General features: G+C 43.1%; 1 protein-coding gene across 6 annotated transcripts in view; it reads left to right on the forward strand.

The window, feature by feature from the left end:
* Positions 1 to 1841: 1841 nt before the first annotated feature.
* Positions 1842 to 20898, forward strand: part of LOC121877622 (solute carrier family 49 member 4 homolog) — a 125460-nt gene continuing 106403 nt past the window's right edge. Inside the window, exon 1 of one of the 6 annotated variants that reach the window (XM_042383432.1) lies at positions 1842 to 1908. The gene's annotated coding sequence lies outside the window, so the exon portion shown is untranslated. Of the gene's footprint in view, positions 1991 to 15247; positions 15296 to 15412; positions 15488 to 15538; positions 15592 to 15651; positions 16057 to 20898 lie in introns of those variants that run through there. The other 5 variants (XM_042383429.1, XM_042383428.1, XM_042383430.1 and 2 more) reach the window with 5 other exon arrangements.

Genomic DNA, 20898 nt, shown 5'->3' on the forward strand with positions numbered 1-20898 from the left:
AAGTGAAGACAAAGGACTCAGTGTTAATATGCCAGCGACAAGACTCTGCCTGTTGGAAGGGGTCGGAGAGTGAATCTAATGGTAGGCAATAATTTCATGCGAAGCCTGACAGGGAGAGTGTTATCGCCACGCACAATTGTTGCCGCCGGCCACATGTTAAGTGAAGAATTTGTTTACAACTCAGAATAGTTTACTTAGCGAGATGGAGCTGGTAGCAGCTGTGTGACTACCTGAAGGACAGTCTATTGCCTTCTACTGTAAAGGCAACATCTACATGCTCGTCAGCCAACTTTTTGCTGCAGGACATTATATTTATTCTCGTTGGTCTAACCCTAGACCCCAAAACGTGACTGTGATTGTGAACTGTTGAATCCTCTGAGAACTCTAAATAACTTTAATAAGTGCAATTATGTTCTGTATATTGATCGTATTATTTAAACTGTGTCCTGATGGATCGAATTATGCTCATCGCGTCAACGACAAGGGTCTTATTTTCCTGCACAAACCAAAATCGCTTCTATAAGCGATTACAGTTATAGTAAGAATGACATGGTTTACCCAGACTAATCCATGGTATAGAATATAACTTAAGTATGATTATAAATTGAGAGAAACAAAGAATATAAAAAAGAAATATGAGATATATACTTATAGACAGAAAGACTTAGAAAATAAAATTATTAATATATACACAAGAAAAGATTAATAGAAAATATAGATGTGAAGCAAGTATATTAGTATTAAAGAATAAAGAGAATAAATTTGAACTGAAAAACGAGCCCCTTACACCGTCACTTCGGCACCTCAGCTACCCAGAGAGATTAGAGCGCCTGAAATTGCCTAGCTTATACTACAGACGGGCAAGGGGAGACCTAATTGAGGTGTAGTATAAGCTTCTCAAAGGGCACTACTCAGTCGAGTGTCCTTACCTGGAGCTGGCGAACGCTCGCCTCACAAGGGGTCGCAGCTCAAGGTTGAAGAAACTGCAAGTCCAGAAAACTGTGAGGGCGAACTTAATCGGAGTGAGAGTTGTGAACTCGTGGAACAACCTGCCAGAAAGTGTTGTGACGGCACCGAGTATGAGCTGTTTCAAGACCAGGCTTGACCAGCTCTGGAGCAGGTTCACATACATACAGAAGCCAGTGAATGCCCAGTACTTGCCAACAGTGCGTAACAGTCTACAGAGACGTGACCGATCGCCCAAGTGGCTCGATCAGTGGTGAAGAGGATAAAAGTTAAAAAGAAATTGTGTACTTGTACAAAGTTCAATAAACTAGTATCACTTCTTATTTATATGCAGTTTATAATTATATGAGACAAAGTATACACATAAATCATAATACAGTTCTTGTGTAATTAAATATCTAGAATTGTCTTGCTAAATGCAAATCCTTACCATGAATATACAGTATAAGAGCTTCACTGTGGAGAATATATTACATATTAGTGAATTAATGATTCAAAACAAGATTGGGTTTATGGTACAATAATGTATTAGTGTCCAATAAGTCCGATTTGGATTGAATTAATTTAGGTTGTGTTAAGATAGGTTAGGGTAGGATAGATTTGGTTAGGTTGGTGTGAGGGAGAGTAGTATCAGTGTAAAGTGAACTTCATTGTGGGCAATGGCCAATGATCAACAGAGCTATGTCCATATTCATGTGGATTTTGGCTTAGCAAAAGTGGTTGATATATTTGGAAGTTAGAGCGACTAAAACGAAAGTCCTTGGTTATTACAGGAAAAACGTGACTGGGAGGTCAGGATTCAGGCAGGCTGTGGTTACAATGAGTCATGTTACGCACCATTGTCACCCATATCATATCTGTTGTTTGTCTCGTCAGTTGGGATTTGGTGTGGGAGGAACACGGTCCCGTTGACACACTGACACACTTAGCAGTACTGGCTTGGTGAGATTCATACTTGTTCCTCTGCGTGTATAAAACCCCTATTCTTGTTGTTTATATCTGTATCTGCGCTTCAAAAACTAAGGTATCGTAATATTTTCTAATTAACTCCTGCTTATGGCATAAACCTCAAAAGATACTTGAAGCCCATTTTATTCTCTTGGTTATTTCTTTGTGAGCCAGTGATGTTAAAAGTTTACTGGTATTTAGTATTTTCTTGTTAAAATCCATTTGTTGGGATTATTTATACAGATACCGAGTGTTATACTTGATTTTTAAAGACGTACTGAAGGGTACCTGATCATGACCAAATGTCACGTTCTGTGATGATTTTGAAGGTTTGTTTCATGAAAAAGAATGATTTTCACTATAAAGTACTGTATTAGAGATTTAAATTTGTGTGAAAATATTTGCAGTAGTTTTTATTGGTGAGAGACAGCGGGAGACGGGGTAACGGTTGCATGTATACTTATTTTGTGGAGTTGTAGGACTATCCTATTAGCCCTGTGAGCTTGAAGAATATTTGAAACACGGAAGTTTAAAAAATGGATTAACTTTTAATTAGTTTTGGAGTGATGAGTGGCGAAGAAATACATACCTGTGTAAGTGTTGGTTACTTCTCATGTGGGATACAGCGCTCGCCTCCTGTTCGATGGGTCGGTGGTTCGATCCCCGGGCACTCCCATTTCACCCAGCTGCAAACGGCTATTTAAATTTACTATTTGGGGAAGTGAATGCGGTTGAGTGCAGTACCTGTCATGCTCCCTCCTTGTGCATCGAAGACTTGTATACAGTGTGCTGTATCCACACCGTCCCTAATGGGTAACCATGCGTATGGGAATCACTTTCACTTTTCATCTCTCATCATTGTGTCCCGGGTTTGATCCACAACCCGGGTCGGATGTGTTATCTAGTTACTTTTACTTTTATCCTTTTCTCCACCGATCTGTTCGTTAGCCCTTTTCTCCACTGATCGGTTCGTTAGCTGCTTGGGCAGTCGGTCACGTCTCTGTTACGCACTGTGGGCAAGTACTGGGCAGGTCAGAATGCAGAAGGTCTGAAAAAGGGTTCCAGAGACAGATTGCAAACGAGGTCAAGTCAAACCCAAAGGATTTTTACCGCTACGTAAAGTCGAAATTGAAAACGCGAGTAGGCATAACGGACCCGAGGCTTCAAGATGGTAGTTACGCAGATTCTGACCAGGATAAGGCGGAGGCGTTGAACAAATTCTTTTCCTCGGTGTTCACAAGAGAGGATGCGAACAATCCTCCTGCGTTTGAGGACAGACGGTTTGACACAGCGCTGACCCACATCGTGTTGATATAAGAACATAAGAATGGAGGAAACTGCAGCGGGCCTATTTGCCCATACTAGGCAGCCCTGTTTAAACCCAACCCCTATTGCTCATATATTCCTCCAACAGATATTTGAAGCTACCGAGGGCGTTCGAGTTAATGATGAAATTCGGTATTCTATTTCACTCAACCACTACTGTATTTCCAAACCAGTGGTTACCTATCTTCGCACCTAAATCCAAATTTGTTAAATTTAAAACCATTGCTACGAGTTCACTCCTGGTTGGATAGTTTGAATACCTTTGTTATATCACCTTTGTTTAACCAGGCCCTGATAGGATACACTCAGAGTACAGTATTAAGAGAACTGTGTAATGAGCTTGCAGAGCCCCTTAAGATCCTGTTCTGCAAATGCCTGGATGAGCAAAAGGTCCCCAATGACTGGAAAATGGCTTATGTGAGTCCTATATTCAAGAAGAAAGATAGTCACTCCACGAATAATTATAGACCAGTGAGCCTGAGCAGAATAATGTGTCAAGTACTTGAGCGCATTATAGGTGATGTCATGGTGGAACATCTACTACGAAACAACCTTGTAAAAGACTGCCAACACGTTTTTATGCCGTGACGCTCCTGCTTAGCAAAATTACTCAAAACCCTGAATGTTTGGACTCAAATTTTAGAACAAGGCGAATATATCGGCAATATACAGTATACCTAGATTTTGCCAAGGATTTTGACAGCGTACCCCATGAAAGGCTGAGAATTAAACTGGAAGGGTACCTGATTCGGGGAAATGTCCTAACGTGGATCGGAGACTTTCTTCATGATCGCAAGCAGTGTGTGGTGATTAATGGCACGAGGCGACCTGTGGTGTAATAGTTAGCATGCTCACCTCGCATGTGAGCGGACTCGGGTTTGATCCCCGGGCTGGGTGAAACTGTGGGCAATTTTCTTTACATGGCGTAAAGAAACTTGCCCATGTTTCACCCTGCCCCTGTCTACCCAGCAGTAATAGAGAACCTGGATGTTAATCCATTTGCGTTCATGTTCCAGGGGTAATGGTTAGCCAGTGCTGTTGGCGAGTTGTCCGGTCTTCTCGGATTGTTCCTTGACACTGGGTCATGCAACTCGTTAATTTAGGGTGTGGTTGTTGTGTTGGCAACAGCTTCTACACCTTAAAGAAATTCACGCCTAGGTGGCTCTAGGGCCGGCCATCCTCGATATCGAGGGGCATCCATTCTTATATTGTAATGGCACGAATCGCCATGTGTACCTGTGACAAACGGGGTACTACAGCGCAGTGTATTGAGCCTGCTGTTGTTTGTTTGTTTCATAAATGACATGCCAGAAGCTATACACTCCTCCATACAAATGTTTGTAAACGATGCCAAGTTATTTAGAGAAATTAAGAACCAAACAGAATGTGAAGAGCTACAGAAAGATCACTATGAGCTTCAAGAATGGTCGAAGAAATGGCTGCTAAGATTCAATGTCATAAAGTGTAAGAGGATGCTCCTGGGTTGTATCAACAGTAAGGAGGCCTATCACATGTCACAACAGGATAAAGAACTGCTTTAATTGAGACCGAATGTGAAAGGGAACTGGGTGTGTATGTCGACAATGAACTTACGGTCTCGGGCCTTTGTCAGAAGAAGGTGAATCAAGCAACGAAACTGGTAGGTCTTATAAGGTCATTTAGATATCTGCATGGTCCGTCGCTCGTCACGGTCGGACATTCGACTGAGCAATGTCCTCGGCTTAGAAGTGCTTATAAACTTCAATTAATTCACCCCTTGCTCGCTTATAGTCTAAGCTAGGCAACTGCAGGCGTTCTAATCTCTCTCGGTAAATGAGGTGCCGTAGTGCAAGCACCAGTTTGGTGGCCCTCCTTTGGGCATTTTCAATCAACTGACAGACTCTAGCATAACTCGGAGACCAGACGAGGTGACAGTATTCAAGACGGGGAAGCACCTCACTCTTGAAGATCGTTACGAGGTACGGGCCGTCTAGATATCCGAACAGCCTTCTTATAAGACCTATTAGTTTAGTTGCTTGATTCATTTCTTCTCATAACGGCCCGAGAACCGATTCAGTTCATTATCAACATACACACTCAGGTCCTTTTCACATTCGGATCTCAATTGCTGCTGCTTCTTCGTCCCGTTGGGACATGCGATAGGCTTCCTTACTGTTGGTACGATCTAGGAGCATCCACTTACACTTCGTGACATTGAATCTTTGCAGCCATTTCTTCGACCATTCTTGAAGCTCATAGTGATCTTTCTGTAGTTGTTCACAGTCTCTTTGGTTCTTAATTTCCCTGAATAATTTGACATCGTCCGCAAACATGTAATTTATGAAACAAACAGACAACAACGGGCACAGTACATTGCCCTGTGGTTCCCCGCTTGTCACAGGTACACATGACGATTTCGTGCCATAAATCACCACACACTGCTTCCGGTCACGAAGAAAGTCTCCGATTCACGCTGTAGTACACTTCCCCAAATTCCATACCCTTCCAGTTTAATTCTCAGCCTTTCGTGGAGGTACGCTGACGAAAGCCTTGGCAAAATCCAGATATATATTGCCAATATTGCCACCCTGTTACAGAATTTGAGTCCAAACATCCAATTCCTTGAGTAATTGTGTCAAGCAGGGGTCTCCCAGCATAAAACCATGTTGGCAGTCTTTTACAAGTTGGTTTCGTAGAAGATGCTCCATCGTGGCATCTCTTATAATGCTCTCTAGTACTTCACACACATGGTCAGGCTCACTGGTTTATAATTAATCGTGGAGTGTTGATCGCTCCTATTGAAAATAGGACTCAAACCTTTTTCCAATCACTGGGGACCTTTTACTCATCCATGTATTACAGAACTTGTAAGCCAGGACCTACGGCCTAGAAAACAGTGCGTTAATGTTCGAAATAAGGCAAACAGAGTATTGGGTTTTATATCTAGAAGTAAGTAATAAGAGTACAGAGGTCTTATTGCAACTATATCTTGCGCTAGTCAGGCCGCACCTCGATTATGCGGTTCAGTTCTGGTGCCCTTATTATAGAATGGATATCAATTCACTAGAGTCGGTGCAGCGAAGAATGACGAAAATGATTCCGGGACTTAGAAACCTTCCATATCAGGATAGGTTAAAGAAACTTAACTTGCATTCCCTAGAAAGACGAAGAGTGCGGGGAGATATGATGGAAGTATTTAAGTGGGTGAAAGGAATCAATAAAGGGGCTATAGATAAAGTTCTTATAATATCAGAGCAGGATAGGACTCGGAGCAACGGATTTAAGTTGGATAAGTTTAGGTTTAGGGGGGAGGTAGGAAGAAACTGGTTCACAAATAGGGTGGTGGACGAGTGGAACAAGCTTAGCAACTTTGTAGTAAGTGCTGGAACTCTGGAAAGTTTCAAAAGGAGGCTAGATAGATTCATGGATGATAGAGAGTGGTAGTAACTCTCGACAGGAGCTGCCATGCACAGGCCAACCGGCCTATTGCAGACTCCTTATTTTCTTATGTTCTTATGTTCTTAACTGCATCTTAAGGGGATCAAAAACCTCGTTGCCCAACTCTCTTAGCACTCTTGGATGCACCATTTCGGGGCCAGGATTCTTATGAACCTTTAGCCTTAACACTATTTCTGATACCCTCTTCTGAGAACACAATGTGGGTCAGCGCTGTGTCAAACCGTGTTTCCTCAAAACAGGAAGATTGTTCGTATTCTCTCTTGCGAACACTGAGGAAAATAAATTGTTTAACGCCTCCGCCTCGTCCTGATCTAAGTCTGTATAATTACCATCTTCAAGCCTCAGATCAGATTCGCTCACACGTGATTTTAATTTCTATTTTCCGTAATGGATTTGCCTTGACCTCACTTGCAATCCACCTCTGGAAATCTTTCTGAGCCCTTCTGCACTCTGACTTTGCTTGGTTCCTGGACCTGACATATGTCCTCCTGCCATGCTCCTCGTTTGTCCTAATCCACTTCACGAATTTCTGAGATCTTTTCTTTATTTTCCCAACCTCCACATGGCTTCATGGGAAACGGTCTATTTGTATTCCTAGAGCCGATGGGTTTGGTCTTGGGTATATCAAAACAACAATAGGACAAAAAAACAGCATTTAATAATTTAAAAGACCTAATGAAAAGAGACATTAACTTAAATCTTATAAAAAGGCTGTTGAAAGGCTTCACAGTATATGGCAAGGATTGATGTATAGACACCAGAAGGAGGTTGGGGGCCTTTGAAATGTGGTGTTATAGGCGAATGTTAAAAATAAGCTACATTGACAGGAAAGCAAATGAAGAAGTACTAAAATTCGCAAAAATTTCGAGAGAAATACTTTAAATGTACAGAAAAATAAAAATGAGATACTTTGATCATATAATTAGGATGGACAGAATTGGGACCAGGAGGGTCATGGGAAGGCAGAGACTGGGATGGATGAATTAAATTAAAATTTGAATCCCCAGAGCGATACAAAACCTTAGACGATTCGTAAAAACAGCCCGAGAACGTCTAGAGTGGAGGATTGTGGTCGCCAACCCTCAGATATCAGGACGGTGCTCTGTTTGATTCATTGATTGTTTGATTGATTGATTTATTGATTGATTGAGTGATATATTTATAAATTAAATAAATCACTTTACTGGCTATGATATTCAATGTAATGTGTCTGCGTTCTTGTACAGTATTTCACGAGTCAGGCCAGTTAATACCCATCATACTGTCGTTATCGCCCTTGTAATATTTGAACCTTGGTCTGCCTTTGTCATGAACCAAGTAACAGTTAAATCTGAAGGACAACGTTACGTGGTTACTGGTGCCAACGGGAGATCAATGTTCCAACCTGGTCACCATATTCTCCTCATTACTTATGATGAGGTTCAACAGTTTGGGCGTTTATTCCCCTCTGTAATGAGTCGGATCTTTAACATGTTGGAATTGAAAATTGTCTCTCAGAGTTTCTACAAAAAGAAAACCAGGATTATTCAGGTAATTTAGCATGTTTCATTTCTCCAGTCGATGGCTCTATAATTAAAGTCCTCCGTGACAAGGAGGTGGGTAGGGTTGAGCACCGCTACATTGTCAATTAAGGCTCTTCAATTTCTTTGGTTTAATAAGCTACAATTAGGGGATCTGTTTTGTGCATCCGACAATGAGTAAGTCTCTCCCCTTTAGTTTATTTTTCACCACTTTAATTCTTCAAAAACATCCTCCCCTGCACCCTCACCTGGCTGGCTCTAAGATCTTGCCTGTCATAGATATCCGCTCCCCTCTTGCAAGTTGCTTGAGAAAGGTTCGTAAATGAATCATATACACCTACAGTATATTGAACTCATTCCTCCGGATCAATTCTACCTGTCCGTGTACAACAGTTCTACAACACCCCCTATATCGGGTTGGTGTACCTTCAGTAGTGTTTCAAACTCCCCTCTCTTATCAAAGAACGTGTCAGTATTAGTGTACATGACTTTGAAACCAGAATTTATCCTTGGTAACGTCTCTGATCTTGATAGTGACTTTGGCCTTTAATTTTATCCTCTTCACCACTGATCGGATCCTTAACCGCTTGGGCAGTCGATCATGTTTCTTAAGCACTGTTGGCAAGTACTGAGCATGCACCGGCTCCTGAATGTACCTGAACCCGCTCCAGTGTTGGTCAAGTCTTGTCTTGAAAGAGCTCACACTCGGTGCCGCCACAACACACTCTGGCAGATTATTCCAAGAGTTCACAACTCTCACTCCGAAAAAGTTTGCCCTCACAGTTTTCATGACTTGTGACTTCTTCAACCTTGAGCTGTGACCCCTTGTGGGGCGGGCGTCCGCCAGCTCCAGGTATGGACACTTGACTGGGTCGTACCAACGATAAGGAGGAGTATCGCATGTCCCAACGGGACGAAGAAACTGCATTAATAGAGACCGAATGTGAAAAGGACGTAAGTGTGTAGGTTGACAACGAGCTGAAGTTCTCGGGCTATTGTAAGAAGAAGGTGAATCAGGCATCTAAATTATTAGGTAACGATCTTCAAGAATGAAGTACTTCCCCGTCTGGAGTACTGCCAATCCGCCTGGTCCCCGACATATGCTAGGGACTGTCAGTTGATTGAAAATGTCCAAAGGAGGGCTACCAGGCTGGTGCCAGCACTTCGGCACCTCAGCTACCCTGAGAGATTAGAGCGCCTGCAATTGCCAAGCTTATACTAAAGGGGGGAACCTAATTAAGGTGTATTAATATCTCTTTAACTGACGAATGGTTCGACAGTTAGATGACGTCACGTCTTAATGTGGGTGAAACCCGCAAAGTGAACGCACTCAACGTTTATTGATTGATGTGGTCAAAACCTGTAAAAGTGAGACACTCGTTAATTACTGATTACATTCCATTACATGTATACATTATAAGTCAGTATTATCCAAATTGCCTTACACTATGCACGTATGTAGTTCACAACATTTCACCATACGGTAATTCAAATAATCACTGTGTTCTTTCATTCACGTGTGCGGGCTTATAGTTCCACTTAACTCCAAGTATCGTTCCAAGCAACTCCTGGTTATAGCTAGTGTGTGTACACTTGAAGGGGCTGGACGATACTGTCAGCCAGAAGCGTCCCAAGCCCTCTTCTATGATCATAAGAACGAAATGCTTGATGTGCGTCCCGAACATCTGGCGGCGCAGCCACCGGCCACCGGCCAGATGGTATGTGCGTCAGAGGTCGCGGCGTACGAGGGCGGCGATAAGACTCCCCTGTTGGGCACATGCCCAAAACTCAGAACATCAAAGGGAGCCCTCGAAGAGACAGCTCTTGGTAACAGGTCAGAGAAACTCGCAGCCAGCAGTGCGCACACGAACCTGACGGACGAGACCATCTTCACTAGCAATCGCTTTAACAACCCGACCAAGGGGCCACTTGCCGTGAGGAAAGGTTTCTCCGGTAATGAGAACAAGATCGTTGACTTTGAAGTTACGAACATGCTGATGATGTTTTTGCAACTTGCGGAGAATCGGTAGGCGTTCCTTGGTCCAGCTCTGCCAAAACCGGGCTGCCAGAAACTGTGCATGTTGCCACTTGCGTCGGTAGATGTCTTTCAGCGGGCATCCGCTGAAAGGAGGGACTGGAGCAGAGTCACGTCCAAGCATATGGTGGAGTCAAGGCCTTCAAATCCTTGGCATCAGTTGACACTGCAGTTATTGGGCGGCTGTTAACGATCACTTCTGCCTCACAGGATAATGTCTGTGGTCGCTCATCGTCAACCACTTGAGACCCAACAATAGCCCTAAGCACCATACGCACTGTTCGGATTTGTCTTTCCCATATACCCCCTATATGTGATGCCGCAGGGGGATTGAACATCCACTCCACCTCCTTCTTCAGAAGATGTTGCTGCATGTGATTGTCTGCCACCCAGCTGTGAGCGGCAGATTGACAAGTATGAATCAATACATATGTTAGCTGAGAGTTTCAAGGGAAAGATAAGGGACGACAAAGGTGCATAAATACAAAAGGAAACAAGTGAAGCCTCCTGGGATCGAGTGGATGTTGGAATTCACTTTGGATATGGTCGACAAGGCGGAGGAGGCCCCAAAGGGACAAGGACCGGAGGAACCAAGCAGAATATATGCAGACTCACCCTCACGCCAATCCTCATCGAGGAAAAAACTTGTGGGTCTGGTGACATCAGGAATAAAGACAACGAGAGAAATGGACGAAGAATGCTGCTCGTTATGCTGCAAAGATCACCTTCTTCAGATGTGCCGGACATTCCTCAGCATGTCCACAGGGAAGCGAACTTCCCTCGTAAGGGAAGAACGTCGCTGCTTCGCGTGCCTGGGTCGTAATCACCGGATAACGGAGTGCAGCCAGAAGATGGTATGTGATATAAATGGCTGCTCTGGAGTACACTCGTACACTCGAGGCTTCTGCACTTCCCGGAAGTTCTGACGAGCAGTGGCAAGGCTCAACTGGGCGAAGTTGAAAGAGGAGAACACCAGACCAGTTTCCAAAGGGTGAAGAGAGCGATCACTGGGGGCACTTACCAAATAGACATATCATCTGATCACAAGCGACCTACAATGAGTCAACTTAAGGCCATTATGCCACCACCGGAATCGGCAACTAGTGAAGCTAAGTCATAGAAGACCGAAGCCGGTACAGGCACCATGGGGGAAAGGATTGGGAGCACACAAAGCGTGCTGGTGACCACGAATAGAGGAAATCCGCATAGATGGGTCAAGGAAACCATAACCAACAATGGAATTGATGATCAGCGTGAAGAACCCAACGATTGCGAGTTGTGATTGCAAGAGTCCAGCAGAGTCGCACTTCCAATAGTGAAAGTCAGGATGGAGGAGAAGAACCAAGAGGCGAAGGAGCAGTGGTCACCGGAGCTCTCTTGGATTCAGGCAGCAACCGATCATACTGCACGCGTAGTCTAGCTAGCCGGTTGCAGCAGAGGGAAGGCCAGTTTTTTCCCTCTCCACTGGCACGATCATGAAAGAAGTAGTGTAAACACCGAAGAGATCAGTGTAAAGGTGTTAGCGTAGTAGTAAGAAAGACCCGATCCATCTCTATCCCCAAGGTCATTGTTGTTGAGAATCTACAGTCTTCTCTGAGAGTTTTTGGTCGAAGACACCAAGACGTCACCATGTGAGAACACCTCCGAGGTACTGCACTATGCCAAGCACCGAAAAGAGTGGATCTCCTGATAGCTCTGGATGTACCACAAGTATTAGTGCCTTCAGAAGTAAGGACCGGGAAGGACGGAGAGCCGTTTGCAACACGCACCCAGTACTTCTGAGCTGGACTATAAATGGACAGCTTGGTGTGGTGAGCCGTGATTATGCTGTGATCAACCACTTTGCGATTGGTAACATTAAATTCGGAGACAAATCTGGAAAAATAAATCAGGCGCTTCTGGGAATGCGACTCCGCCTACAGTAACGATGATCCCGTCCCTGTCGAAGACAAGAGAGTCCTGATGCAGTGGTCAACGTCAATTACTCAAGTGGACGGACACTACAAACTTCCCATCCCGTTTCACCGTGAAGAACCGGAACTTCCAGACAATAAGAAGCTTGCCGAACAGCGATTGGCGGGACTGAGAAAATGCCTCATAAAGAACCCAAGGCTCTCTCAGAGGTATCTAAAAGAGATGAGACGTCCAGTCGACGAGGGACATGCTGAGCGAATTCCACGGCGAGAACTCTGTGTTGCACCCGGGAAGACCTGGTATCTCCCACACCACCCCGTGTTGAATCTCAACAAACCAGAAAAGGTGAGAATAGTTTTTGATTGTGCAGCCGAATATGAGTCGATGTCATTGAACAGCCAGTTGATGCGAGGGCCAGACCTTAACAACAATTTGATGGGAGTCCTCATCAGATTCAGACAAGGAATGGCACTCATGGCTGATATCGAGGCAATGTTCCGCTAAGTGCGAGTAGTACCCGAACATCGAGACGTCTCATGATTCTTATGGTGGACGGACGACCAGATGCCAGGGGCCCCCTACCACTTACCGAATGACACTACATCTCTTTGGTCTTTGGAGGTGTGTACAGCCCTTCATGTGCCGGGTATGCACCACAACGAACATTCCAAGATTACAGGGAAAGTCTCCATGACAACATCAATAAAGCATATCGTAACTTCTACGTTGACGATCTGCTTCTGTCAGTAGATTCGCCGGGGAAGGCAACGATAATTACCCATTGACTGAGACAGCTGATGAAGAAGGGCGGATTCAGACTTACGAAGTGGGTCTGTAATCACAAGGAAGTCCTCAAGGCAATTTCACAGACAGAAAAAGCCGTGGAAGTAAAGGAAGTAATTTTGAAAGACGACAGGCTCCCCACTGAACGAGTGCTGGGAATCTTGTGGGACCTGGAAAAGGGCGAACTAGCGGTCCGGGTCCAGATCCCTAAGAAACCGGAGACGAAATGAGGCCTTTTGAGTATGGTCAGCTCCATATATGACCCACTGGGACTCATCGCTCCGAGCGTCACAAGAGCCAAAATTATATTCCAAGATGAGTGTAGACGAGGTGTTGGGTGGGATGAACGAATGGCTGAACAGAACAGGGTGGCTTGGCGAAGATGGCTAGATGAACTTCCTTACCTATCACAGGTACACGTTCCACGGTGCTACCCACCCGAGGATGCAAATCCAGTGGCTGCCGTGCATCTACACCACTTCTACAATGCCTCCCAACAAGCGTATGGAGCTGTATCGTATCTGAGGACCACGTGTGAAGATGGAACCCACCATATCTCCTTCGTGTGTGGCAAGGCCAAGCTAGCCCCTCTAAAACAGCAGACAATACCTCGACTCGAACTCTGCACGGCAGTACTGGCTGCCAAGGCAGACAAGCAACTATGACGAGAACTTGAATTACAAATAGACAGATCAGTGTTCTGTATAGACAGTACGGCCGTTCTTCAGTACATATGAAACACCATATGGCACATGTGAGGCAGAACGGGCGGTGCATGCCACATGTGAGCCATAACGGCGAGGGCGTGGATGAGCAGGCCGCTAGAGGAGACAACTGTCTAGATACACAATATCTGTGGGAGTAGAGAGGGAGAAAAAGGGTGTGTGGAGGCGATGAATGTTGTGCTTCCCTCACGGCAGGTACAGAGTCGTCAGATGCGCCTGCTGGGGTGTGTGGGCCTGGGTCAGGAGCAGGGGCTGCGTCAGCAGGAGCGGAGGAGAGTCCGTGACAGCAGCAGGGTGCATGACAGCAGCAGGGTGCATGACAACAGCAGGGTGCAGGACAGTAGCAGGGAGTACCTGAGGGAGAAAAGAGGGGTGTGTGGGTCCGCACTCAGGCGCATGGGCCGCGTCGGGAGCAGGGGCTGCATCAGGAGGAGCGGCAGGGGGTACTGCTGGGCCGGGAGCGGCGTCTGAGGCAGGACGGGTGTGTTGGGGTCGGTAGGACGTGGTGCTTGGGGCAGGAAGAGGAGCGGCTGTCTGCTTAGAGTAGCAGAGCTGCTCTAGGGTGTCTAACCTGCGGTGTAGAGACAGTAGCTGTAGAGCTGATGAGAGCTGCCTCTGTGTGGGTAAGCCAGTCTTCCATGTTGCTTGAAGACTGGGAGAGTGATCTGTTTCTCCTCCATCCTGTGTGAGTGCGAATCTCCGGGGGTCACCATTTGTGGGGTACGTTATGTTGGGGGTTCGCATTCAGGATGGATGGAGAAAGGAAACTCACAATGTGCTCTCTGTATACATATTGTATTGGATGTACAATGCAGCTTGGTGCTGGGAAGGCAGCATGGTTGCAAGCGTTGAGTAGAGAGAGCTGGTTGGTGAGGGTGCTCAGAGGAGGACCAGCTTGTGGGTCGCCATGCTCGCCGGCGGGAGCGAGGGCCGCCAGGCAGCGGCGGAGGAGGTGGTGCTGCTTGCTGGTTGGTGTACGTAGAAAAGAGAGAGGTCACCACGAGGTCAGGTCTTATATAGCGGAGGTAGGCGTGGCTTAATATTTGACCTCCGTCATGTAAGGCGGCGCTGGTTGACCTAGACCACGAGGCATACACTGGGGAATTCGCGGGGTCGGCTACTCAGCGACAAACAGCGTTTGTAGGGGAGGTATCCACTACAACGGTACCGAGAGTAAGCTGTTTCAAGACCAAACTTGACCAGCACTGGAGCAGCTTCAGATGCATCCAGGAGCCAGTGCATGCCCAGTACAGTATTTACCAACAGTGAGTAACAGAGGCGTGACTGATCGCCCAAGCGGCTCACGAGCCGATCAGTGGCGAAGAGGATTAAAAAAGAAAAAAAACGTGTTGGCAGTCCTTTACAAAGTTGTTTCGTAGCAGATGTTCCGTCATTGTATCTCTTATAATGCTCTCTAGTACTTTACACAATATGCTGGTGAGGCTCACTGGTCTATATAAAACTTTCAAAATTGACTTGATCAGACTTTTAGTTTATCAAATTTATTGACAAAGCTTGGAGTACTTTTTTCGAAATTAGTCTTTGTTATCTGTGCACGGTGTCGTGAGGTTCGTTATTCGGAATCAGTGTGGTTAATGGTTTCGCTACTCGACTTGGTTCAGAACTTCAGACTCGACTCAGTTACATAATTTATAGTTTTATCTTCATATAAGTCCATATTTGTTTAGCGTATGCATAAACAGGGCAGTTTTAATAATAGTGATAAACCTGTATATTGAATTTACTGAATAATTTATAATATACACAGCGGGTCACAGTTCAAGATGAAGAAGCCGCAGGTCCAGAAAACTGCGAGGGCAAACTTTTTCGGGGTGAGATTTATGAACTCTTGGAACAATCTGCCAGAATGTGTTGTGACGGCACCGAGTGTGACCCCTTTCGAGACCAGATTTGACCAACACTGGAGCAGGTTCAGGTACATTCAGGAGCCGGTGCACCGTGCATACCCAGTACTTGCCCAAGCTCCTAACGAGCCGATAAATGGTGAAGAGGATAAAAGAAGAAAATAAATAACGTTCAAAACGTTTTATTTGTTCACCACTTGTTGACCTGTGTATAGGGAAAGATCCTTATGTCAGTGCTGGAAGAGCTCTCTGTGTTGTGATAAGTGGTTCTTGTGTCAATGTTGGAAGAACGCCTTGTGGCTGTGAAAAGAACTCCTTGTGTTTACTGGAAGAGCTCCTTGTGTTTACTGGAAGAGCTCCTTGTGTTTACTGGAAGAGCTCCTTGTGTCGCTGGAGGCGCTCGATCCTTGTTTTACGTGACTGTCAGTGTTCAGGCCGAGGTCTGAGGATCACCCCCAAAGCTAAAATATGAAACAAAATTATCAAATACTGTACAGTACTTGGTTAACGTGTAGATTAATGCTGCCAACTATTCGGTAATTTTTCGTTATCCACCCATCACCCTTTCTCACATGAAAATTATATTTTTTCGCTAGTTTTCTTGTCGGTAAATTTGCATTTGCACACCACACTGTTAGAAAATAAAAAAATATGTTTTTCTAGTGTATTTGTGTGTGTTTAGACCGAATGTGACCTTCATTTCTGGCGGAAATTAGCCTTTTTTTTTATCATTTTTTTTTTCGTTGGACGTTTTCCGAAAAAAATAATGGCTAAGCGAATAAAAAATACACCAAAAAACACAGGAAAAACAAAAACCAAACCTAACCGACTCACCATATGGTGGAATCGCCTATTTCTTACCTTATTGGCCTGGTTGCTGACGTCGAGTTATGACAATGCCACATATGTTGTTCTTTGCGGTATTTACATTCACTCTTGCACTTAGGTCACTTTACCGAGGTTGGAAGAACACCATGCGATCGAAAAAAGGCTATAGTTTCTTCGTTTTTTCAAAAAAAAACTCGCAATCAGCTCCATATAATTGAAGTGACATCCATCGCAGACTTCCATGGTCGGAAATTAATTTGAATTTCGAAATATGAGAGACCCAAAATAAAACTCGAATTTGATTGGGCCAAAAATACCGTGAATTAAACCCAAAATCATTTTAATTGGTTGCAAAAAAAAGCGCTTTTGATTGGCCGCGTGACGTGTACGGGAACGCATGCGCGTGATGATTCATGAAGGAGACACGCAGTGTGGGAGGTGAGGTAGGCGATAATGGCAGAAGATTAATGGAAGAAAATAGAGAAAATTTTGGATATGCTATCTCCGTTATTATACATTTTCGCCGGTAATGTAATAGATGAAAATTATCTTATAATTAGACGTCTTATTCGAATATGATAATAGATTAGTGGTAGGAATGTGTGGTGTGTTAATGCAATAATACCTTCTTGCCATTTCAGATTATTCTGACATTTATCTTTGGGTCAAATCACTTTTTTTTTTAGTTAGGTTAGGTAAGGTTCGGTTTTCTTGCTGTTTTAGATGATAATAAATGTCAGAATCATATAAAACAGCAAGAAAACCTAATCTAACCTGGGTTAGGGTCATCTTGTTCCCAAGATAACTCTTACCCAAGACAACTCTTACCGAACTCAAGAGATAAGTCGTACCCAAGATTACATACACCCAATTCAAGAGATAATTCATACCTATTAGTATACAGTATATACCATGCATTTTAGTTTTATCTATGATTACAAAATATGATTATGTAAATCTTGTAGGAAAGTGCAGTGAAATAGGGAAATGAAATGCAGGCTTTAAAATGGTTACATCTCATTACATAAGTATGTTATTCCGTCACACAAACATTGCACTACAAGTACATATTTCACACTATGTGGTTTAGAATAACTTTATTGCAATTTACAGATAGGCTAATAGATTTGGCAATTTCAATTTATAAACTGGGCATTTAAGGTGGTCTTAAGTCAACAAAATATAGATATACATAAAAACATTAATTTTCCAGCTCCAGCTTTTTGTAAACAAATCAGTTAGTATACTGTACAGTATATAATTCGGGGGTCCTCTCTGGTACTTCCGGTATAATGAACTTGTTCAGCGTGACATCGTCAGGAATTTCTTCTTCTAACATGTCAACGTCAAGAATAAAATACAGTACAGTGACCCCTCGTTTAACGAACACCTCGGTTAACGTAATTTCGATTAACGAACTGCCTTCCATAAGGATCTTCAATTCGGTTAACGAAAAAAAATTCGGTTAACGAAGTTCTTACTAACCGACCTCAACATGTTTTCGCTTGTACTGACCGGGCAACCAGCTTTAGTATCAGTCCGCCAATACATAAATCGGTTCTAGGGCTTAAATTCCTTACTATTTTAGTAAATATCAAGAAGTTTATACTATTCAATAATTTTAAAAGTTTAATATTCAATTTTTTAGTCATTTTAACAATTATTGAACATAATTGAAGGTAAAGAAACTAGTTTAATGCGCGGCATCCAGCCTCTTAACACAGCAAACAGGAGTTAGTCTCTCTGTTTTCACTGGAGGTAACATCTTGCTTGAGACTCTCTTAAACTAAATGCTTTTTTTCTGTGTTTCCAAGCAAATTATTGGTCATTTTGAAATATATTTTACATATTGACAATATATAATGCAGTGCAGTGTTGATTTAAAGAAAATAATCTTGAATTACACCAGAGAGCTAAAATTTTATGGGTGAAATGGCACCATGGGGTGACTTCTCTTCCACCCCAATGCCTTCTCTTCTTCCTTCTCCTCCACCCCCATTCTAAATCCCATCATCATCATCATCATCATCCAGGAGCCTTCTACATACACACCTCAAAGTAAGTGAACTTTTCTACCATTTTTGTTAAATTTAGGAAATTTTCGGTGAGCTGGAACCAATTACCCAAAAACCCATTGAAACAATAGTTTCGGTTAACGAACGACCTTCTGGAACGGATTGAGTTCGTTAACGGAGGGGTCACTGTAGTAATAAGGATATAAATGAACGAAGATTGAGAATATTGGTCAACGCATATACAATTAGTTATGTTATTTTATGTTAATGATACTCTGGATAGATTTGTTTAAAATGTCACGACCACACTGAAACAAGACCAGTATGAGTAACGTAACAACTTAATTATGTGTCGCCCAATATTCCCGCTCTTCCTATTTGGAGAGAGAGAGAACAGATTTATTTACTCTTAATTTGGTAAAGCTAAGGTCAAATAAACACTTTTTTATAAACACATGCTCTTCATATATTAAAATCAACCTTGTCTACATTCCCATTGTGGATCTACATGATATATATATATATACAGTGGGGTATGCTATAACGAATCTAATTGGTTCTAGAACCTTGTTCGTTATAGCATTCGTTCGTTATAGGATTCGTTCATTCCAGGCCCCCAAATACAACCACTTAACACTGAAAAATATAATATAAAATTGTAAAAATTGTAAAAAAGTGCATACATATGCATCTAAACCCCTGAAATAAAGAATATCATTAATACTTGTAATAAAAATCAATAAATTAGGGAAAAAAAATTTAAATAATGTTCGTTGTAGGATTTTCATTCGTTATAGCATTCTCAATTTTATAGGTAAAACCGTTTGTTATAGGAATATTCGTAGTAGGATCCGTTCGTTATAGCATACCCCACTGTATATATATATATATATATATATATATATATATATATATATATATATATATATATATATATATATATATATATATATATATATATATATATATATATATATATATATATTATATATACCACTAATCTATTATCATATTCGAATAAGACGTCTAATTATAAGATAATTTTCATCTACAGTGGTCCCTCGGTTAACGAACTCAATCCGTTCCAGCAGGTTGTTCGTTAACCGAAAAGTTCGTTAACCGAAACCATTGTTTCAATGGGTTTTTGGGTAATTGGTTACAGCTCACCGAAAATTTCCTAAATTCAACAAAAATGGTAGAAAAGTTCACTTACTTTGAGGTGTGTATGTACAGTAGAAGGCTCCTGGATGATGATGATGATGTGCATTTGAAGTGGGAGGTGGAGGAGGAGAATGGAGAAGAGAAGGAAGTGGAGGTGGAGGAGAAGCATTTTACTGCTTCTTGGAAGGTGAGTCACCTTCCATGAAAATGTCAGGAACCTCTGGACTGACAGATTCTCCACCATGAACATCCTCTCTTCTTCTTGAAGTGGAAGGCTGAGGGATAGCATCTTGTTCCCTCTGCCTTTTACTGAAGAAAGTGTCAATTGTGGTCTGTGGGGCATCTGTCCTCCTCACCATTAACTTATGTTTAAAGAAGGAGACCACTGAGTCCTCAACATGACACAAAGTTAGTTCAGTTTTTCCACTTCTGGGTGCTTTGAAGCCAGTTCCCTGAACTTCTCCCAGTAGTAAATCACATCTTTCAACTGTTTAGCTGACATATGGTCATCACTTTCAATTTCCTCCTCACCACTGTCAGCCTCTACCTGAAACATCTCATCCAGTTGCTTCAAGTCATCAGGAGTAAGTTCCTCCTCATGAGACATCACAAGCTCTTCCACATCCTCCTCCTCCACTTCAAGGCTCAATGACTGACCAATGGACACAATCTCCTTGTCCAACTCTGTTTCTTCCTCAAATCCCTCAAAATCATGGACTACTGATGGCCACAGTGCTTTCCATGAAGAATTGAGGGATCTAGTGGAGACTTCTTGCCATGATGACACAATCAATTTTACAGCCTCCAGGATGTTGAATTGTGTCTTCCAGAACTGTTTCAGTGTTAGTTCAGGATCATTGGGAGTTGCCTGATGACACCTCCTAAACATTTTCTTCATGTACAACTTCTTGAAGTTGCTGATCACATTCTGGTCCATTGGCTGTATGAATGATGTAGTGTTTGGAGGCAAAAACAACACTTTCACAAAGTCAAATTGATACTCCAAATTGCTGGCAAGGTCAGGGTCATGACCAGGAGCATTATCCATGAGGAGAAGAACCTTTAAAGGGAGTTTATTGGTGATTAGGTAGCTCTTGACAGAAGGGCAAAACACATCAACAGCCCATTCATTAAAGAGCTGTCTTGTCACCCATGCCTTACGGTTGGACTTCCAATAAACTCCAAGTTTTGTTCTTACCACTTTCTGTTGCTTGAACACCCTGGGGTTTTCAGAGTGGTAGACAAACATAGGCTTCAGTCAGAAATCCCCTGAAGCATTGGCACCAAGCAATAGAGTGAGACGGTCTTTCATGGGTTTATGCCCAGGTAAAGAGGCTTCATCTTTGGTGATGAATGTTCTTTTGGGCATCTTTT

Source organism: Homarus americanus, unplaced genomic scaffold, assembly GCF_018991925.1.
Source record: "Homarus americanus isolate GMGI-L3 unplaced genomic scaffold, GMGI_Hamer_2.0 scaffold19918, whole genome shotgun sequence".
In the NCBI taxonomy this organism is placed as follows: Eukaryota; Metazoa; Arthropoda; class Malacostraca; order Decapoda; family Nephropidae; genus Homarus; species Homarus americanus.